The following is a 22146-nucleotide window of genomic DNA, read 5'->3' as shown; positions in this document are numbered from 1 at the left end:
TGAGTTTCTTAGTAATCATACTAGCTGCAAATGTTCATTTTGGGTTTTTTCTTATAGTTATACATTTCTTTTTCGTATTAAGTTGTAGAGTACTTACAGAACAGTTTCAAGTGTGACAATGGTTCTCTTGCTCTCAATTTTTATTGGAATACAATATGGTATATAATCTTTAATGATATTAAAGAAGTACCCTATTTTCAATATCTTTTTCACTAAATTACAGTACTATACATGATGTTTTTGAATGAACAAACTTTGACATTTGACCCTGGCATTTTGTATAACACAAATTCTTGGTAACATTTTTCCTTGTTATTGTGGTGATTTTCCAAATAAGTCCAGTTTCTCTGCTGACTTTAGGATGATTTTAAATTTCTTGCCAGGAGGAACTATAGAAGTTTTATATCGTTCTTTCAGGTTCATCCAAGGGCTTCTGTTTTCTAACCATGCTATCAAGTTGTGCAGGCTCAGGCATTTTTTTGTGTCAGGGATTCTTAACCCTCAGCTTTTGAAAGTGTTCTGTCCCTCAGAAGTGTTGTGGGTTCTTTCTCTTTATTTTTTAATCCCTGTGAAAATAAACTGAATACAGAAGCTGTATCGATTTTGCCCTTTTTGTTACGGTTCTTTTTTTTTTTACACCTGCTTCTTGGATACCCAGCGTGAGTTCAGGCCCTGTGGTTTTAGGCTGCCCACCCTGCAACTTGCATTTTCCCCTGTTTTGGATGATCGCTGCAGCAGAGGGTGGTGTTTCTACCTGCATCTTTTTGGTTCCCAGTTGGATCTGCTGTTGATAATACCAGCAGGGACCCCGAATGTGGTGGAAGCAGGAAGCTCCTCTTTATCTCTCAGACGCCCTGGGCGGTGCATAGGATAGGGAATCTTACTACTTCACTTGACCAGTAACAAATGGACATGGGGTCCAATTCACTTTTTCTAGTGTTTAGTTCAGTGTCTAGGTTGACACTCCAAAGTGGGTTCAATTTTTTTTCAATTTCTATTTTCGATTCTGAGATCTTATGCCATTGCTTTGTTTCTCGAATAGGTATTGTTTAACCCCTAAAATATATTTCCTAGGGTTTGTTTTGGCTCACTTTTCAGTGAAACACACACACACCCACACACACCCCCCCCACACCCAACCCCCCCCTGCCCCCCCCACCCCCACCCCCCCACCCCGCCCCGTGTGTGTGTCTTTAAAAAAGTTCTACAAAATTCACACATAACCTTATAAGCTGTGTATTCTGGTATTTTGTTTTCCTATTTCATGAAAAACTTACAGTAGCTGTGATGCCTTCAATTGATTTGGTGATCTGGTCATGAAATGCATGGTTCTGAGGTAAAGCATTTGAGATGGAGAGGTTATTTATTTATCTATCCCCAGGTAACCTTAAAAAGAAAAAAGCTTTATTGAGATCATTCACGTACCATAAAATCCACCCTTTTGAATACATTTCAGTTGTTTTTAGTATATTCACTGAGTTCTATAATCATCACACTAATTTCAGAAGGTTTTTTATCACCCCTGAAACAAAGCCCATGCTACTAGCGGTCCTTCCTTATTCTTGCCTCCCCTCAGCCTCTCACGATCACAGCTGTCTAGTATTTCTATGGATATGCATTGTCTGATCATTTCATATAAATAGAATTGGTATATGTTACTTTTATTGATTGGCTTTTTTACCTAGCATGTATTTATGACTTATCCATGTTGTAGTATGTAACAATACCACATTTTGTTTAGCCACCAATCAGTTGATAGACATTTGGGTTGTTTTACGTTTTATCTATTATGAATAATGCTGCTATGAACATTCATGTGTATGTTTTTCTGTGATCATGTTTTTACTTCTCTTGGGTAAATATCAAGGAGTGGAATTACTGGGTTATATGGAAATTCTGTGTTTACCATTTTGGGGAACTGTTAATCTTTTCCAAAGTTATGCATCAGTAATATATGATGATCCCAATTTCTCTACATCCTCATCAACAGGTGTTATTGTCTGTCTTTTTGAGTATAGCCATCCCAATGGATGTGAAGTGGTATCTCACTGAGGTTTTTATTTGTAGTTCCCCAATGACTAATAAGGTAGAGCATTTTTTCATTGCTATTGGCTATTGTATGTTTTTGGAGAAATGTCTACTGTATGTTTTTGGAGAAATGTCTACACAAAGCCTTTGCCCATTTTTTAATTGTGTTATCTGTTTATTGTTGAGTTGTAGGGTTTCTTAATATATTTTTCATACCAGTTTCTTATCTGATACATAATTTGCAAGTAATTTTCCCCATTCCCCATTTTACGGGTTGTCTTTTACTTTCCAATGTCCTTTGAAACACAAAAGCTTTAAATTCTGATGCAGTTCCATTTATCTATATATATTTTTTGTTGCTTGTGCTTTTAATGTCATAGCTAAAAATCCATTGCTTAAGCCAAGGTCACAAAGATTTACCCTTATGTTTCTTCTAAGAGTTTTTATAGTTTTATCTCTTAGATTTTGGTCTTTGATCTATTTTGAGTTAATTTTTTATATGTGGTGTGAGTTGGGCAGGGTGGGGGAGTCCTAACTTTATTCCCGTACTGTGGATTTCCAGGTATCTCAGCATCATTTGTTGAAAAGACTGTTCTTTACTCTTGTCAGAAACCATATGATTGCAATCCTAAATGTTAAGGTTTATTTCTGGATTCTCCATTCTTTTTCATTGATCTATTTGTTGATTCTTACGCCAGTAACTACAGTGTCTTAATTACTATAGCTTTGTATTAAGCTTTGAAGCTGGAAAGTGTTAGTCCTCCAGTTTTTTTTTTTTTATTTTTCAAGATTGTTTTGGCTATTCTGGGTCCTTTGCATTTCCATTTGAATTTTAGAATCAGTTTGTCAATTATTGCCAGAAAGGCAGATGGGATTTTGATAGTGATTGCATTGAATCTGTAGATCAACCTGGGTAGTATTGCCAAGAATTACATGTTTTGGGTTTGTTTTTTGTTTTTTTTAAATTTTTAGAGGAAAGGGAAGGAGGAAGAGAGGGAGAAACATCATTGTGTGGGTGCCTCTCACATGCCCTCTACTGGGCACCTGGCCCACAACCCAGACATATGCCCTGACTGGGAATTGAACCAATGACCCTTTGGTTCTCAGGCCGGTGCTCGGGCCACTGAGCCACAGCATCCAGGGCATAAACCTGTATTTTTTACTTAGCAATGTATATTAGGCATATGACTGAATCATTAACTAGCCCTTTAAAACATGGTTTTAAACAGCTCATTCGTGCTGAATGCATCATGTTTTATTTGACAAATCCTTCTATTGTTGGGCATTTAGTTATGCTGTATTGAACATAATGCAATAGTGAACAGCCCTGTACGGGTATCTATGTGCATTTTTCTGATTACTACTTTAGACTACGTATTTGGAAGGGACATCATTTGCATTTTTAAGGCTTTGACACATATGTAACCTACATGCAAGATACTTCATCCAGGTTAATACACTGGCAATTATACTACATTTAAACTTCTTTAAACTCCTTTCCCCTCCCTCCCTCCCTCCCTCAGTTAGGCTGAAGAATAGAATTGTGTTTATTTTGCCTTTTAAAATTATTTATTTTTAGAGAGAGGGAGAGAAACATCTATGTAAGAAACACTGATCAGTTGCCTCTTGTACTTGGACCCCAACTGGGGACGGAATCCACAACCTAGGCCTGTGCCCTGACTGGGAATCGAACCAGAGACCTTTTGTTTTGCTGGGACAGTGCCCCACCAGCTGAGCCACCTGGTCAGTGCTTGCTTTTTTTTTTTTTTTTTTTTTTTTTTGGATAACTAGAAACACTTTTTAATGAGATTTTGGCCATTTATACTCATATTTTCTTTGTCTTATTCATGTTCTTTACCAGTTTTTCTAGTTTTATATTTATCTTTTTCCTGGTGATTTATAGTAGTAGTTCTTTTTATATCAGGGATAGTGATACTTAATAAGTGATATAAGTATTTTCTCTACTTTGTTTTATAATTTTATGATGTATTTGAGAACTAAGATGTATTTGTAGGTCATTTTTCTTTGAGTTTAGCTTTCAAAATAAAAATCTCATATTTTAAACTTTAAAGTTTCAAAGGAAACAATTTTCTAAGAAATGAATAAAAGTCTTATCAGAACTTGATTGTGTAAAATTTTTTTTAGATTTCAGATGTTTGACTATTAAAATATGCCTGGAATAATCAGCTGCCGCCTTTGACTTAAGAAAACAGTAACATTTGAACTTGAAGCGTTTTCACATCATGATCCCAGTAAACAGGAACTTTAAATGGGATGGCCTGGAAGTTGGGTGCTCATTCCAAACAATCAGAAAGGGATGTTAGGTGTCATTTACAAGCTTTCCTCTCAAATTTTAGGCTTGGATCCTTTCGGCGTTTAGTGCTTTTTCCTTTGGGCACATATGATTTCTTTTTTGGGTTGATAGAGCTCTTGTGCATTAATTTCTTTTGCTCCAGTAGAATTAAAAAACAAAAGTTTGCATTCAACGGAGAATAGCTTTTAGTGCTTCTGTATTTCTAAACCCTTTGTGTTCTTTCTCCCACACACCTTTATGAGCGCCCTCCTCAGGTAGGGTGCTGGGTCAGGCCCCTGGTGCGCCTGCCTGGAGCTCTGGTGTGTCCGCCTCCAGGTCTTCCCTGGTTCTGAGTTTGAAGTTCTGACATCTAGTCACTTTCATCTAATTATTATCTAAACATGATCACTCCCAGATAACTTGGAAAGGTTTTGGAAGTTTTGGGGTGAGCATACTTAAAATAGGCCCCTCAGCTTACTTAGTTGTCCTCAACTAGTGCTTGTTCACATGCTAAGGCTCAGTTTGTTGAATTTCTTTCTTTGATAATTTGTCAGTTTTACCAGAAGGAATAGGGAAGGATTCCCACTTCCATTTCTTACTAGAAACGTTAGGGAATAATTGGCCTGTGAATTTGTCTGAGCTTAGAACCTTTTTTGAGCATAGTTGTTTGCTTTTATAACGTTTTAGAATTAAAATGTTACCTGTTCAGGCTTTCAAAAAATGGTTTTCCTAAAAAACTGCCCATTTCACCAACTTTGCAAATCCTTTAAAAAGTACAAACTTAATGTAAAAGCATGACAAGTACATAGCATTTGTGTTTTTCCTTGTTTTCAGAAGATGTTCTTCGCGATATTTAGCAAGTATCATTTAAATTTTCCCTGAAAAGGTTTTGTTTTTAAAATCAGGATTAGGTGTTTTGTCTGACTTTTTTGCATCTAGTGAATTGATATAATGATACATCCTTCCTGTTTCTGAAGTGTTAACATCGCTTTTTAAGGAAAGGGTAAAATACAAAGATGACAAATCTATATTATCCCCACCTCTCAAATTTTTTAGGAAGTGTTTTTTCTCTATGGCATAAAAATTTAGGAACCACTGCCTATAGTACTTTTGAAAATCCCAACTAATAAACAGCAGAACTGTGAACAGTTTCTTCGGAGTTCAGGGTGGCCTTTCTGGGGGAAAGTTAGGTGGTGCATCCTTATGGTCCAAGGGAAGTTTCCTCCAACTTGCTCAGGGACCCTGGGCTTTGATCTTAGCCTTGTGTGCAAAGGGCAGGTTTTCATGTTTCAGAGTGCGGTGGAACATTTGAAGGGGAACGGTGTTCCAGTGGCACTGTGGCATCAGTTCAAGGATGGTCACTGATAACCCAGCTTGTTTTTGTTGAGTGACCCTTCGTGCTTAATTCTTTTCTCGAAAATATATTTGTGTTTATCCAGTATTAGAACTTTTTTATTTTTACAAACATTTTTGTTATTTTTTTACATGTATATCATTTATTTATTTACTCAGCAAATATATAACACCTAATATATGCAAGGTATTTTCCATTCCCAATCTATTCTTTTGTTTTTTTTTCACTTTTGGAAAATTGTTGTTCAAGTACAGTTGTCTCCATTTTCCTGCCACCACTAGAATTTCTGACTCAGTTCTATGTTTTGGTCTGCAGTAGTAGTTCAGTGCAGTTAGAAAGCAAAGCTAGTCTTAGCAATTACTCATCTTACCAATCAGCTTTAAAAGATACTTTCTAAAAATACATTTTCATAGAGTCAATGACTTTTACTTATCCTGTCAGAATTTTTCTATGATTTATAGCTAAAATGACATTTGGTTAATTTGCAGCTTTGCCTTCATGGAACCTTCTGAAAAATTTACATTTTTACTTCTTTAAAGGATTTACAAAGGAAGCGTAAATGTGTTGAAAAATAATTCTAACTTGTCCGAATTGTATAAAGCAAATTTCAAAGTCACACCAGCCCTTATACCTCCTAGACTTTAAGGTGGTTTGATGTTTATCCTTTCTAATCCTCTCCTGTGTCCACAAATATGTACTGTATAGTTATACTTTTAATAAAAGTGGGATTATACTATACATATTGTACAACTTGTGTTTTCAGAAAAAAAAATATGATTACAGTTTACTTAACAGAAAATAAGCTTCTCTTTGAAAGCTTTTTGTTACTTTTTTCATGTTCTTTCCATTATTTCTAATCTTCAGTGATGGATATCGCTTTTGTGCCTCCCTTCTGACTGTATATTTTTAATAAACATAGCCTAAAATAGATTGATGGTTAGGAAAATTTTATTTTGGGGAACAAATTGCTGCCTTTTTTTTTTTTTTTTTTTGCTTGCACACAAAAATATCTTTTAGAAAGAGGAAAGCAGAATTTCTCCATTCATATTCTAATCACTCAAAATGAGTAGTAATATTTTTTTGTCCCAAACAGTAAATACTGATGTTTAGTTTCTAAAATTAAGAAACAGCCCTGGATGGTGTGGCTCAGTGGATTGAATGCCAGCCTGCGAACCAAAAGGTCGCCAGTTCGATTCCCAGTGTAGGGCACGTGCCTGGGTTGCAGGCCAGGTCCCCAGTGCAGGGCACGCAAGATGCAACTGCACATTGACGATTCTCTCCCTCTCTTTCTCCCTCCCTTCCCTTCCCTTCCCCCAAAATAAATAAATAAATATATATATATATATATTTTTTTTAAACAAACCAAAAAACATAACAGAATCACTGGAGTTTCATCTGATGGCATTTAGTACCTACTTACCTTGCGGCCATTGGTGAATGGTGATGCTAAGTCACCCAAAACAAGCACTGGAGGTGAAAGATTCACAGCATAAATATTTTTTAATGAGAAACTGTCATTACCTTGTTCTATTTACTTTGTAATGGGAAAGCAAGGCTCGTGATGCCTGGCTGGCTGTTCCAAAGACAGCTGCTGGAGTCAGGCTCTGTTTCTTTCTCTTTAAATTGTGAAATATATGCGTAGGTGCCAGTGTGTACAAACAGGTTCATTTCATAAACATAAAAAGGAACTTGAGTACCTAGTGATACAGAATGTGATGCAGCATTTTTGGAAGCACCCTCCAATATATTAATACATTTTAAAGAGGTTTTAAAAGAAGGTGGTTTTTGAATAATTAAATCTTCGCTTTTCCCACAGATGTACTACCTTTAAGTTCATTCTAGCAGTGGCACTGGAGGCAATGTAGAGTTAAAACTGGGGTGCATGCTCTGCTGTCATAGTCCTGATGGACTCTGACACCTGCACGGTCACATACATCTCTTTAGTATATTTTATTGATTATGCTATTACAATTGTCCCATTTTTTTCCTCCCTTTTATCCTCCTCCACCCTGCACTCCCCTCCCTCCAGCACTCTCCTCCCCTTCTGTCCATGGGTTATACAGATAAGTTCTTTGTCTTCTCTGTTTCCTATACCATTCTTAACCTCCCCCTGTCTATTTTGTACCTACCAATTATGCTTCTTATTCCCCGTACCTTTTCCCTTGTTCTCCCCCTTCCCTCTCCCCACTGATAACTCGCCATTTGATCTCCGTTTCTGTGATTCTCCTACTGTTCTAGTTCTTTGCTTAGTTTCTTTTTGTTTTTGTTTTTGCTTTTTAGGTTCAGTTGTTGATAGTGGTGAGTTTGTTGTCATTTTACGGATAATAATTTTGATTTTTTCCCCCTTAGATAAGTCCCTTTAACATTTCATATAATAAGGCCTTGGTGATGATGAACTCCTTTAACTTGACCTTATCTGGGAAGCATTTTATTTGCCCTTCTGTTCTAAATGATAGCTTAGCTGGATAGAGTAATCTTGGACGTAGGTCCTTGCCTTTTATGATTTTGAATATTTCTTTCCAGCCCCTTTTTGCCTGCAAGGTTTCTTTTGAGAAATTACCTGATAGCCTTATGGGAACTTCTTTGTAGATAACTGTCTTCTTTTCTCTTCCTGCTTTTGAGATTCTCCCCTTATCTTTAATCTTGTGTAATTTAATTATGATGTGTCTTGGTGTGTTCCTTTGGTCCAACTTCTTTGGGACTCTCTGAGCTTCCTGGACCTTCAGGTCTCTTTCCTCCTCCAGAATGGGGAAGTTTTCCTTCATTATTTTTTCAAATAAGTTTTCAGTTTCTTGTTTTTCCTCTTCCCCTTCTGGTGCCCCTGTGACTTGAATGTTGTAACATTTAAAGTTGTCCCAGAGGTTCCTAAGCTTCTCCTCATTTTTTTTGAATTCTTGTTTTCTTTAGTCTGTGAATGGTTGAATGTTTATTTCTTCCTTCTGTTCCAAATTGTTGATTTGAGTCCTGGTTTCCTTCCTTTGGTCTTGGTTCCCTGTATATTTTTCTGTATTTCACTTTGTATAGCTTTCACTTCTTCCTTTATTTTGCGTCCAAACTCAATCCTTTCTGTGAACATCCTGATTACCAGTGTTTTAAACTCTGCTTCTGCTAGGTTGACTCTATCCTCATTGTTTAGTTCTTTTTCTGGAGTTTTGATCTGTTCTTTCATTTGGGCCTGTTTCTTTGTCTTGGTGTACCTGTTATGTTGTAAGGGGCAGAGCCTTAGGTATTCGCCAGGGTGGGGCAACCCAGATCGCCGCATTGTGGTGCTGTATGTGGGAAGAGGTCCAACAGGGAACAATGCCAATTGCTCAGTTCTCACCTGCTTTCAATCACTTCCCCTGCTACCCACCAGCGAATTGGGCTCTTCTGGTGCTGATTCCTGTGTAGGTGGGTTTGTGTGTTTTCTAGGACGCTGTGGGTCTCTCCAACAAACACTCCTGTGAGCCTAGGAGTTTCTCCCGCTGCAGCAACCCTCACAGGTTTTTACAGCAAGAGGTTTAGAGGCTTTATTTCCCTGCGCTGGAACCTTGGGTTGTGTGGTCTGTCTTGCTCCCCAGTTGTTCCTCCAGGTTTATCCACACACACATGTGGGGCTGCCTGGTTCGCCAGCCACTGCCTCACCTGCACGGTCCACCAACTGCAGCCTTACCACGTGTCCTCTCCACCCCTCTTAACCAGTCTGGACTAATGTTTCTTCTTTAATTCCTTGGTTGTAGGACTTCCTTACAGGTCGGTTTTCTGGCAGTTCTGGTAGTCTTTTATTTTTAAATTGGTTGTTGTCCTTCTTTTGGTTATGTGAAGAAGCAAAGTGTACCTACATACGCTTCCATCTTAGCCAGAAGTCACTACATCTCTTTTAAGTTCCTGGACCTTGACCGGGAGGCCTCATTCCACTTGGGTTTCTTAACTGTAAAGTGTGGGACCAGTGGTTCCCAATGGTTTAGGTGAAAATGAAATTACGCATGTACAAAGCATAGCACAATGCCTGGCATATAGATCAAAAGAAGACCTTAAAAAGTTATTTTTTTAAAAAAAAATCGAGGCCTCCCTGTGGTAGAGAATATGGAATTTAAAAATTGTCAAAGCAGAAAGGCCAGCTGAGTGAAAACTTGCTTTTTCCAGGTGTTGTAAAGCACCATCTTTAAAATATGTTGTGCAAGTGGAGAGTTGATTTTTAAGGGACCAAAGGTGTAGTCTGGAATCCTTCCCATGGGCTGGGCCTTGGAGATGTTCATTAGAAGTGAAGAAGTAACAGAGTTCTAGGAGTGAGAATTGGATGCCATTCATGCAGCTTGCCTCCTGCTAGATTTACTATTAATCTTTATTTATCATTTGTTTTTCTCTAGCTAGGTCTTGACTCTGCTAACCGGGACTCTTCGTGTGGCTTTAAGCTTGGACCTGGACAGCACAAGGAAATGGAGCTCAGCTGCATGTAACAGAAAGCATATGGACAGGTCCACGTCCTGGCATTTAGGTGCGTCTGAAATACAATCTTTCTCGTACTGCATTTCTTAACAGAGCTGTGCCAACAGCTTGTAGCCTTGTAGTGTTAGAATTTCTTTGTGTTTAACCTCACCGTTTGTGCATGGCAACATCATAAATACTATTCTGGGAATAATTGTTAGGGTAATGCCAATGAGAAGGTAATGGACTTCTTTAGGTCACATTCCACATAGATTAAACTAGAAAATAAACAGGCCCAATCTTGCCACTTACATTATTTACAAGGTAAAAGGTAAATATTTTCATTTTACATGCTTTTGTCTTACTTTTATCAGCAAACATTTGTGTATCTACTGCGTTTGGTGCTCTCAGTCAGGGTTACAGGTATGAACCTTGGGTGTAAAAACACTTCAGACACATTCCTTTACTCTTTTTCAAGCATTCCGCAATTTAAGTAGCAAGACTAAGCACATATAAATTACCAATGAGCATTCCTTTTAAAAAATTTGTTCCTTCTATCCTCCTCTCCTGCATCCCAAAACTTGATGAGTATTCTGGTTATTTAAATTTTTTTCTATTTGAAACAATATTATGCTTCTATATTATGTAGTATTTGAAACAATACTACAGTAAAGTTTCTTGTACATATTTTGTCCATAGTGAATTCCTGGAAGTCAAATTGTTGGGCACAGAGCATAAGCTTTTTCAGGTTTTAAATTTTGATAGATCTTGGCAAAATGTTTTACAGAGAAACTGCAATAACTTGCACTCTTACTGATAAACATTTTCTCATTTTGTCTTGTCAAAACTAAGTATTCAGTATAGTGGTTGTAAAACACCATTAATAGTATTTTTAATTTACATAAAATAAAATTCACTGCTTAGGCGTACAGCCATAAGAGCTTTCACTAATGCTTGGGGGGATCATTTCTTGTAAAAAATATTTACTTTTCATCTTCCAATGAAGTCTGCTTGCTATTTATTTATTTATTTTAAAGATTTTATTTTTAGAGAGAGTGGGAGGGAGAGGAAGAGAAACATTGATTGGTTCCCTCTTGTACACGCCCGGATTGGCGATTAAATCCGCAACCCAGGCCTGTGCCCTGATCAGGGTTTGAACCTGTAACCTCTAGTTTTGCAGGACAACACCCAACCAATTAGCCACGCTGGTCAGGGAAAGTCTGTGCTTGCTATTTAAAAAAATAAATAGAACTGGGGAAATTCCAAAAAGTAGGAAGAAGAAAATATCGTTGATCTCACCCCCTAATGACACCACTGTGAACATTTTTGCATATTTCTTTTAGTTTTTTTGTTTTCTATGTGTAGCCTTTTTTCTAAAGCCATCCTCCTCATCAAATTGTGTTCCATTCTTAAAGTAGTATATATTAATGGTGAGAGAAGTGAAAGGAAAACAATTCTATATGGGGATACCTGCAAAATAAATAGTCTCCCAACTCGATTTCACTTATCACCCTTATATTTCAATTTACAAATTTTTCTCTGCTCTTTTGTTTCACAGAGCTTTTCTCTCTCACATCTCTGGTGGTCTTTGGTGGTCACTTGCCAAATGTACATCCCATGACCAGCTCAAATTCAACATGTCCAGACTTTGGTCATTGCTTGTCTCGTCAAGCCAATTTCCTTATTTATTTCTGAAGAGGATACTCTTGTTCTTTTCCTAGAGGTCATCTTTGAAACCAGGTCTTTGATTTGTTTTTTTCCTTTGATATCACTCCCTCTGTCCATGCCTTTTCCTCTTTGTCAGTTCCATCATTGCCAGTTGCCAAGATCCTTGTACATGGATTAACACAGTAGCTTCTCAATCTTCAGTTTATCCAGTAGTGGGTTCTTTCTGCTCTTATCACATTCCTAGAAACTCAGGTTTCCTAAAGTTGTGTTGCATTTACATTGGACTTTTGAGAGTCCTTTGAACCCTGCAAGGGTTTTTTTCCTTCCACCTCCCACAGTGTGCTGTGGATAGGCTGTTTTAATTTTCCCTCCCCTCCCCTCCCCTCCCCCCCCCCCCCCCCCCTCCCCTCCCCTCCCCTCCCCTCTCCTCTCTCTCTGATTTTATTTACTTTAGAGGGGAAGGGAGGGGGAAAGAGAGGGAGAGAAACATCAATGTGCAGTTGCTTCTTGTGCACTTGTGCACCTCCTACTGGGGACCTCGCCCGCAACCCAGGCTTGTGCCCTTGACTGGGAGTCAAACCTGCAACCCTTCGTTCACAGGCTAGCACTCAATCCACTGAGCCACACAAGCCAGGACTATTTTCATGTCCTAAATACTCACCATACTCCCGCCTACCTCTGGACTCCGTGGTGGCCTTCCATTTGGGATTCTGCATCCTTTGAGCCTGACCTTGGGTTTCACTTCCCCAAAGTCATTTCTGAACATTTCAAGCCCAGTTGAGTTCCTTTTTCTCTGAGCTGTCATGTACAGTTCATTAATTATCATATTTCTGTAATTTACTAGTTCTCCTAGTCTGTCCACTTAGATGGTAACTTGCTTCACGTGTATGCCGTTTCCACCTCAGTGTCCCGACTCTGGCAGTGCACGAAACTGGCTGAATGATTGGTTTATTCCAATTTTCCTCCAGTCAGTTTTCTTTGACACTGTCAGTATAGGTCCCAACATATTAAGCTCTTACTAAACAGAAAAGCCTTGCTAGTTAGTACCTTTTATATTTGTTATCAAGAGCATATAGAGGATAGTTCTCTGCCTGGCTATACATAGCTGAGAACACCAGCTCTGCCCAGTGTCTCGACCCTGGAGACCAGGGTGCCTGGTTCTGATTCAGACTCATTTTAGAAGTTGATGCACGGATGTGGAGGAACTCAAATATAAACTGGATCGAAAACTTTAAGGAGGGAGGGGAAATTTCTATTTTATTAGCAGCTGATTTCTGAGAGGCTGTCTGGTAATTCTGCTGTTTTTGTTTTACAGACCATGTGCTGTTGACATCAGTGTCCCAGTTTCTCATTACTAAACATGTTATAAAAATGTTGTGTTTATAGTTGGATCAGTAACAACAAAAGAATAAAATATTTCTTCGGTAGTTTAAAAACCCTATGTAAACACTGACTACAGAGCTTATATAAGGTGAGGAAGGAAGGGTTGTGTAACAGTTACATGAAAATGCTTCCAAGCGTATTAGAACAACTCTACCCTTTACGTTTATATATGTTGTATTAAGATCGGATGTTTATAAATTGTCTTGAGTTTGTGTTTGACTTTCTGTTTGGTGTGGGAAAATCTCCTTAATAACTCTGTCATTTCTTCTATGATAATTCTTTTTATGCACAGGTTTTACTTTGTTTTAGGTTTGCCTACAGAACTAGAACCTGCAGTTTGGTAGTTATAAAGGCCCTCTGAATCTGAGTAGTGTTTATTCCCCTTGCATGGACTTTAGTTTTCTAAGTGCTGGTTTTGACCTCCAAGGGAAGAGCTCCGACTCCCCTTATGATCTTCCAGTTTGCACTTGTCAGCACGTGGACTTTTACTTTGGCCTTTCTCACACCTGGCTTCCTCCTGCCTCCTCCCAGTGTTGGGATTTGAGAAATCTATGGCACCGGCTCTCCTCCAGTGTGTGGCTGCACAGCCACTTTAGTAGGATAATAATGTCGGTATGTTTTGATGTTGGGCTAAGATACATGGCCTTGCCTGTGTCGTATGTGTTTTTCTGAAGTCAGCGTATCAGAACAAACATGTTCTTGGATGGAGTGTGATCATGATTACCATGGTTGTATACTCTGAAATACCATTTACTTTTCTCTTTTTCTGGTGGCCGCTATTGTTGGACCAGTGCTGTCCAGTATAATTATAGTGGGAGTCACCTATGTGATTTTCTAGTAGCTATATTAAGTAAAGGTAAAAAGAAGCAGTTAAAATAATTTTTAGTAATATATTTTATAACCTAATATAAAAAACATTATCACTTCAAGCAATCAATATAAAAATCATTAATGATATATACAACCCCCCCCCCCCCCCAGTAATAACTCTTTGAAGTCTGATATGTATTTTATACTATGGCACGTGTCATTTGAACTGATCTGATTTCAAGTACTCAGTAGTCACATAGAGCTGGTGGCACAGCTCAAGGCCCACATTGCTTTATCTGCTGCTGAGTAATATGTTCATAAGCTTTTCGTTTTTGGGGTATAATGTAAGCCACTTCCATTCACAGACTGGTAATAATATATACTCATAGTCGAATGATGCTTCTATCAGCTTCCCCTTTCTCATTTTTTTTCTTGCCAAATTGAGAGATTTCTCATTGCCTGAAAATGTTTCTGAACAAGTTCAACAAGTAAATGTATTGATAGGCAGTCTTTCTAGATATTACTTCATTTATTCCCTGGCTTGAGAAGAAAAAGTACTAACATTTAAAATAAATACTTACGTATATATAAAATTTTTTAAAAATTAATTTTCTCTTTTGCCCAAGGATCACAGATATATCTTGTAGCTTATAATTGTTGAAATGTTAACATTGAGAGTCCAAGGAATATTTTTCATATTTTTTAAAATAAAGAATGAATGACCTAGGAAAATGTGAAGTACAGCTCTTGTAAGATTAAAAATGGCCTTTGGAAGAGTTGAAAATAAAAGGATGTGAGGAAATACAGGTAAATCAAGAATCCTTGAACGCGGTTTGCAGAACATTAAGAGTGCTTACCTTCTGACCGCAACTTTGGTTGGTTTCCTTAGTTACTCAGGTGTCAGCAGCAAGTCCTCAGAAATAAGGGACTTAAGTATCTAGTTACAGGGAAATGCTGACCCCACCTCCCCACCCTGCTGATGTTTAGGGGAACACAGTGGCATGATGTGTTTTTTCAGCACAGGTTTTGAGTGCCATGTAGACTCCTAGTTTGTCTTGTCTGCATATTTGTTTCAGTATTGTTCTTAGGCAATGACTTAGGGTTTAGAGATTAAAGTGGTATACATCATCTCTAAGTTGTTGGCTCTTCCAGCCTCCAAACCCTCCAATCCCTCACATGATCTTTTCCAGGGAGTTTTACTTCCAGTTCATGTCAGCTCTCCTGCGCCTTGTCATCTTCCAGGTGACTGTTTTGGGATCTTGAGCTTGGAGAGTCTCCTCTCTCTACACATCCTATCTTCCCTAGTTCTCATTTCTTCTCCAGTGGTCCTTATTCCTTAGGCACTAGTGTTCTCTGGCTTCCTCTTGCCTCCCTCATCCTGTTTAATTGCTGTGGACTTTAAAGGGAGTCATGTGACTATCATCTTAATCAGCATCTCTATTTCTTCACTCTGGCCCTATAATTTGCCAACCTTCCTAAGTGGCACAGTCCTACTTAATTCCGCCGCCCCCCCCTTCCAGTTGCACTCTGCTGGAGAGAAACCAGACACCCAGGTGACTTTCTTTTCTACACATTTACAAGTTCTAGGCTTAGCTGGACCCTTGCCTTTTTTCTTTCCCCTCTTTATGTTATTCTTTTTACTCATTCTTTCCCCAGTCTCATCCTCAGCCTCCGTCCTCTCTACCGTGATTTCCACTCCTTAGATCATTAAGAAAATAAGTCATCAGATAACGGCTCCCTCAACTTCCTGCCCGGTTACCTCATCAAGTATTGAGAAATAGGAACTATTTGTGCATGTTTCTACCCACTTGATTCCACAGAGGATATGACACAGTCACAAGAGATGGTCATGAGGAACTGTTGTAGACTGTAAATGTTTTCCTACCAAGGTTACAGGAGAACTGCTGATTGCTCCCTGTGTCATAGTTAGAACTTCTCATCTCTGGTTTATGAAGGTTTATGAAGATAAGTTTGTGTCTTAGAATTGGTACAACCCTTGGAGAAGGGCAGGTTAAATCATCTCTCAAGAAAGTCATTGCTCGCCCTTGGTACAGTTAGGGCTGGAATGTGCATCGTGGCCTTGTCTTAAGTATTGAAGTAAAAATACTGTAGGTAGATACATATTTTTTTGTAATCAAAGTTGATATGGGTGTACATGAGGACAGACATGGAGAGTTAAGTCTCCTCCCTCTATCTTATCCTAGTCCCCTCTCTGGAGGCAACCGCTTTTACCAGTTTGTATGTATGTGTTTTGTGTATTCTTCCAGAGATTGTCTTGAAGTTTGTTTATAATTGTGAAAATTCAAATGAGAATAGAATGACAAGGAAATGAGAGAATGAATGCTCATACGCCAGATAACCAGGTCTAATAAATCTAACATACTGTTTTTGCTTTAGGATTTTTTTTAAAAAATAAAACATTTTAGATATCCTCTTTGCTAATCTCATTTCCCTCGTTCTCTCTCCTAGGGGTAACTTTTTTACTTTTGTATTATTACATGTCTGTATATCCAGAAACTCACAAACAATATTGCCTGCATGATTTATGATTTATGATTTAAAACCTTAAAAGATCTCCTGTGATGTGTGTTCTGTGGCCTATTTGCTCAGTCAGGAATGTATTTTCAAGCCATATTGACCCAAGTGGCTAGAGTACCTTGTTTTAACTGCTTTTTTATTTCACTGTTTAAACATACTAGAATTTATTTATACATTCTATTGATGTGCTAGTTGTATACTGTTAAAAATGGGGTGGAATAGGCTAAGCAGTCCTGGACCACAGTGCACACATGTCTTCAACATGCTAGGTGTTACCAAATTGTTTTCCTAAGTATTCGAGCCTATTTACATTTCTGACAACAGAATGGGAAATCTTCTGTTTATCCACGGCCTTGTCAACACTTGGTATTAATTGAGCTCTTTTATTCTGGCCTTACCTAACAGGTGTGGAATGGTGCTTTATTTTAAAAGTGCTATGTCATAGTTTGCTTATTCACTAGTTAAAGGTTGTTCAAGTGTTTTTTCCAGATTTTTGCTATTGTTAGTAAAGCCATATAAATATTTAGTTACAGATTTTTATTTAAACATAGTTTTCAATTCTCTGGGTAGATACCCTGGAGTAATATTACTGGGTCTTGTGGTAAGTGTATGTTTTAACATTATAAGAAACAGCCAACTTTTTTCAAAGTGGTCATGCCATTTTACACACCCACCAGGAGTGTATGATGGTTCCAGTTGCTGTGTCTTTTAACACACTTGGTATTGTCATAGCAGTTTTTTTTAGTCATTCTAATAGGTATGACACATTTTTATAACCCAAAAAATTAAAAATTGATTCTATTTTAAAATGATCTAAAGTCAGTGATATATATATATTTTTTTACTTTCCTTGGTCTTGAATGATCTTTTTACCCCCTTCAATTCAAAATCAGAGCACTGTTAGGGTAACCAAATAATGCTAAAGAGGTAATATATTGCAGCATAACATTTCCAGGCTGCTGCTAGAAAATTTGGTACATGTATTTTTCCTGCTACCATTAAGCCATGGAATCTGTTTCTTTATTCATTCATTCATTCCTTTATTTTTAGAGAGGGGGAAAGGAGGGAGAAATAGAGGGAAAGGAACATGAATGTGCGAGAGGAACATCGGTTGGTTGCCTCTTACACATCTCTGCTGGGGACTCAGCCTGCAACCCAGGCCTGTGCTCTGACTGGGAATCAAACCAGCAACCTTTTGGTCCGCAGGCCAGTGCTCAATCCACAGAGCCACATCAACCAGGTGGAATCTTTGATTTACTGGTTGGATTTTTTTGTTTTATTTCTGGAAAATATATATTAAAATTTTACAGCAAAAGGGTAATCGAGTCCACATTTTAATGACATCATCCACCTATTTGTGTAATTATTGCACCTCCCCACCCCCAGGCTTTCAATAAGATTTAATTTGAGTTTACTTGTTCCATTACTAAAAACAAGTGCAAAAACCACAGACATAGGCCAACACCATTATTTTACAGTGCAAGACACTTAAGGCCCACTGGGTAATGACTTTCCTGCATTTACATCACCATGCATGGTCTATAGTGCAGGCTCCTGGATTTCCAGTGCAGTGCGGCATTTCTACTGTCCCTTGTATTTTGCCTGGTGCTGACCAGGATACCCTGTAATGTGTATCTTAAGTTTGAAGGTTGCTGTTCCCAATGGATTTACTTTCAGAGTTGGATAAGCCTATTTGTACTTTCATTGCTAAATTCTGGCCAGTGCTGTCAGTACACATTCTGCCTTGTGCTTTGAGTTTATGAATGAATGGCCATCCTTTAAGGGTCTCCCAGAGAGGCCAATTTAATGAGGCTTTGATAGTCAAGGTGAGCAGTGAATTTATTCATCTTACCCAGATGTTTACCCTTTATTACGATCCTTCTATTTGAAGGAAAATAACATTCAGCTATGTTAGAAATATGTACTTATCCATTTCCTTTTGAAAATTTAGTAACTAGTGTTATTCCAAATGTGTTGTCTTACCAGATATTCCCTCCTTTTTTCTTACTGCTTCAACATTACAGTGGGAAGAGGGAAAAGAGAGGGCATGCTAATTTTTAGTTGCATTCCATTGGCCAAAACTTAGTCACATGGCCATATCTAGCTGCAAGGGAGTCTGGGAAATGTTGCTGGAAGTTAGTTCGTCATGTACCAAATTAAAATCAAGGGTTTGTGTTATGTTAATTCTTCTTTTAAAAAAGGATTTTATTTATTTTTAAAGAGAGGTGAAGGGAGGGAGGGAGAGTAAAAGAGAGAGACATTAAGTGCGAGAGAAACATCAGTGGGTTGCCTCTTGCAAGCCCCCTACTGGATACCTAGCCTGCCACCCCGGCATATGCCCTGACCTGTGATTGAAACCAGTGACCTTGTGGTTTTCAGGAGTATGCCCAACCACTGAGTCACACCAGTGAGGGCTATTACGTTAATTCTTAGTTGAATGAGAGAAAACCCTTCAAGATTTCTAGTGGTCTCTTAATACTTGTGTTAATGAAATAAAGTTGCCATGGGAATCAAAACAATGCATAGTCAGAAATAAGTTGGATATGAAAGGAAAATGTATTCTAATTCTACTTTTTAGTGCTTATAGAATTTATTCCCCCTGGCCCCACCAGGTTGGTTTATCACAGTAGTTTTTGTTCATCCAATAATCCTTCATCTTTTTGATGCCCCTACTGTTATGAAACATTTATTTGGAAAGGCAGAAATAGATAATCACCAAATGTGTAAGGTTTTTTTCCTTTTTTAAAAAATATAGTTTAGATTTTCTCCTTGAAGGGAAAACATAGATCAGAGATTACATTAATCAAATTTGATATTTTCAAATGCTTATTTCTGAAGAATTAAACTTTTTTCTGTATTTAGCCAAATTTAGTATTTTAGTTGTTTTACCTTATTTTTTTCTCCTAAATTTACTCACCTTATATAGGTACTAAGAATTGAGTTACTGCTAGTTTTGCTTCCCAGTACAATAAGAGGGACAAAACTAAAACTTGGAAAATCAGATGAACACAAAAAACAATTATAATGTCATTTTACAGAGAAAACAACTGTAAACTATGTGGTGCAATACTGTCTTCTTTCTGAGCACACTTGCACATGTATGTATACAGTATTTTAGAAAGGAGGCAGCATGTGAATTTATGCTGCTATACAGGATGGTTTTTCTATATTCACTTTGTAACTGGCTACTTTTCTGAAGTATCTTACTCTGATGCTTCTTTTTTTAAAGAAAAACTCATTTTCTAAGTAGACAGACCTATTACCTTTGAATAATTCTTTTATCTCCTCATTTCCATTATTTGAACTTTAAAATCTTTTGCTTATTGTATTAGAACTTCCAGAATGGTTTTTTATAATGGAGGCCCTCAGGTTCTCTTCTGTTTCTGGCTGAAATGGGCCCACTCCAGGTTTTTCAGTGTATAGTATCTCTTTAGCTATTGGCATGAGATAGGGATTCTATTTTTTTCCTTAAATTAAATCTTTTAAAAGATCTTCCTAGAAAAAGATTTAATTTAATTTATTTATTGTTATGGATTCCTTTTTTTAACTTTTTAATAAAGATTTTACTTATTTTTAGAGAGAGGGGAAGGGAGGGAGAGAGAGAAAGAAACATCAGTGTGTGGTTGCCTCTTGCATGCCCGCTACTGGGGACCTGGCCCATAACCCAGGCATGTGCCCTAACTGGGAATTGACCCAGCAACTCTTTGGTCCTCAGACTGGCATGTAATCCACTGAGCCACACCACCCAAGGCAGATAGGGATTCTTTTTGAGGACATTTTCCTGCTATGTCGGAATGTACTAAATGTACTAAAGGTTTTATTCAAAAAACTGGTGTTGAGCTTTATCATATGCATTTTTGGTTTTCATTGATTTTACATTTTTTTCTTTTTTCTTGTAGCAAAGGAACACCAAACCAGGGAGCTGCTTAAGTGTTCATGGTATTCAAAAAAAAAACAAAAAACAAAAAACCACCTTATGGACTAGCAGATATGGGCATGCCATTTATTACTCACATTACAGGGCAGTGCACCGATGGCAGCAGATTGGTGCAAGACAGACCGCACCTTCTCTAGTTTGAGGCTCATTATAAGGGGTCTCGGACAAAGGAGGCCCCTACACATGACTCTAAACTACCTTACCTCAGTGTGTAAAGGTCAAGAAGCAGTTATAGGACAAGTAGCTGTTCCCAAAAGGAGAAAAGGAGGGAGCTACAATCTATTCCCAAAACAATACACATTCCTTTGGCCAGTGGCTGTCAGACCAGCCCTCAGGCATGGGATGGGTGAGGGACATGTCCATTGACCCCACAGTACACCCCAACACTGCTCTTCCACCTCAACATTGCTCTTTCACTTCACATTCTTTGTGTTAATTCTTCTGATAGGGGGCCAGTGTGGTGAGCATATTGGCACATTGCATCCATATACCACAGATACAGTAAAGGCTATGCCCCAAGACTAAAAGTGTAAGACAGAGACCAAAGAGACCTAGGAAAAGAGAATACCACCAATAGTTTGTAGCAGTCAGTACCATAATATTCTTGCACAGCGTTACTTGCATCCACCCCATGAGTTGCACAGTTTCATTTGTAGTCCCGTTTCTATGTTTAATTCATAAGGGTATGGGCTATTGTACTTCTACCTGTTATGTTGACATCCACCCCGCACCGTCCCAAACTGCATATGTGAGCTATGGCTTGGTGCAGTTACTCTGCTTTCTCACCATGGAAAATACCTTCTCATGTGTCTGAAGAAGGGGTCAGAAGCCTTCCAGCCTTGCAAGACAGTCCCAGTGTGTCTGGTTTGCAGGGTGAGTCCATCATGGCAGGCTGGCAGAGGCCACGATATGGAACTCTGTCTAGATTGAACAGTCTGAATGGTTGTTCAAGGTGGCCAGTATTCCTGCTCATTGGGGGAAGGTGTTGCAGAATGCAACCAGACAACCCCTAAGAATTTGACAGAGAAACCAGATAAACAAGGTCGTAGTATACATTCTAAGAAAACAAAGAACACAAAAGTTAATGAACGCAGCAAATCATAAACCAATTTCCGAGTCTGCAAGAGTGTCAGATGAGAAGACTTCCAAATACAAGGCTTTTGCTGGAATGAAATTAAGCAGTGACAACCTGATAGATCCTCTTTATCTGTAATTTAAGTGTCTCTGGTGGGTCGATATGCATCAGCAGTTCTCAATAATTCCAAGTCAAAGGATGAAGGAAAAATAAACACGAGTGTGAAAGAACACTGGAGAAATTCAGAGTTCAGTCTACTTTATAGGTGAGAAATAAAGTTTTACAGACAGCTCACTGAATTAAAATCTACTTTCCATAATTGTGTGTAACAGATTGTATTGAAACATAATTTTTCTAAAATCGCCCTCATTTTTATCAAAAGAGCCAAATCAAAACCAATTCATTTACTGTATTAAGTCCACTTTCAGTTTGGCCTGATTATTTGCATAGGCACAGCAGAAATAGCAATTGATTATATAGGCTTTCTTAAATCTGTTTTACTTTGCTGGGACATTATGAGGAATTTCTAGATTTAGCTTTAACTAGCTCTGGTTTGGGAAGCTAAGCCACACAGTTGCCATCCGGCTTTGTCTGCAGTACCTGCATATTTGGGTGAGTTTCTCAAGTTCGTGAGGTCCTCAAACTGTTTTGAG

General features: G+C 38.2%; 1 protein-coding gene across 3 annotated transcripts in view; it reads left to right on the top strand.

Moving 5' to 3' along the window:
• Positions 1-22146, top strand: part of SLC23A2 (solute carrier family 23 member 2) — a 124570-nt gene that overhangs the window by 7802 nt on the left and 94622 nt on the right. For 2 of the 3 annotated variants that reach the window (XM_054574003.1, XM_054574000.1), the window contains exon 2: positions 10025-10152. The gene's annotated coding sequence lies outside the window, so the exon portion shown is untranslated. The remainder of the gene's footprint in view (positions 1-10024; positions 10153-22146) is intronic. The other variant, XM_054574001.1, reaches the window with a different exon arrangement.

Source organism: Pteronotus mesoamericanus, unplaced genomic scaffold (genome assembly GCF_021234165.1).
Source record: "Pteronotus mesoamericanus isolate MK-2021 breed Mesoamerican mustached bat unplaced genomic scaffold, CSHL_Meso_final contig_25, whole genome shotgun sequence".
Taxonomy (NCBI): domain Eukaryota; kingdom Metazoa; phylum Chordata; class Mammalia; order Chiroptera; family Mormoopidae; genus Pteronotus; species Pteronotus mesoamericanus.
The sequence above is the reverse complement of the archived record's forward strand: the minus strand, read 5'-3'. Positions and strand labels throughout refer to the sequence as shown.